Source organism: Petaurus breviceps, unplaced genomic scaffold (genome assembly GCF_028583685.1).
Source record: "Petaurus breviceps papuanus isolate PSGF00001 unplaced genomic scaffold, PetGlider_PUasm1.0 76, whole genome shotgun sequence".
NCBI classification, from domain to species: Eukaryota; Metazoa; Chordata; class Mammalia; order Diprotodontia; family Petauridae; genus Petaurus; species Petaurus breviceps.
In genome coordinates, this window is record NW_027186473.1 from 25,705,828 (window position 1) to 25,706,285 (window position 458).

Genomic DNA, 458 nt, shown 5'->3' on the forward strand with positions numbered 1-458 from the left:
AAAAAAAAAACTTCAAGAGAAAATAAGAAGAAAGTTGAGGATAAGGCTGAAGTCTTGGGTGTTTTAATACTCAGATAGAAATTCTCAAATGTTTTCATAATAAACAAAGTCAGTTTGATATTTTTTTAAGTAAGGAGATAAACACATCCTTCTAGTTAAAGGGATATGATAGGAAGGTACTCATGACTGAAATATGACAATGGAAAGACATACATTGTTCAAAAAAAAATAGATCTTAAAAGAGACAGCCTAGTATTAATCTAAATCAATAGGTATGTAAATCCACAAACTTAAGTATTAAAAACACTACTGATCACTTGAAAAAGAACAAGAAAAGAGATAAAGCACATGAAAATAAGACTTGAGATTTTCCAAAACACTTCTTTTACAAAAACCCTAGAAGGGAGGTAGAATAAGAGGAGAGAGGAGCAGAACCAATGCTGCTATGGCAATAAAGC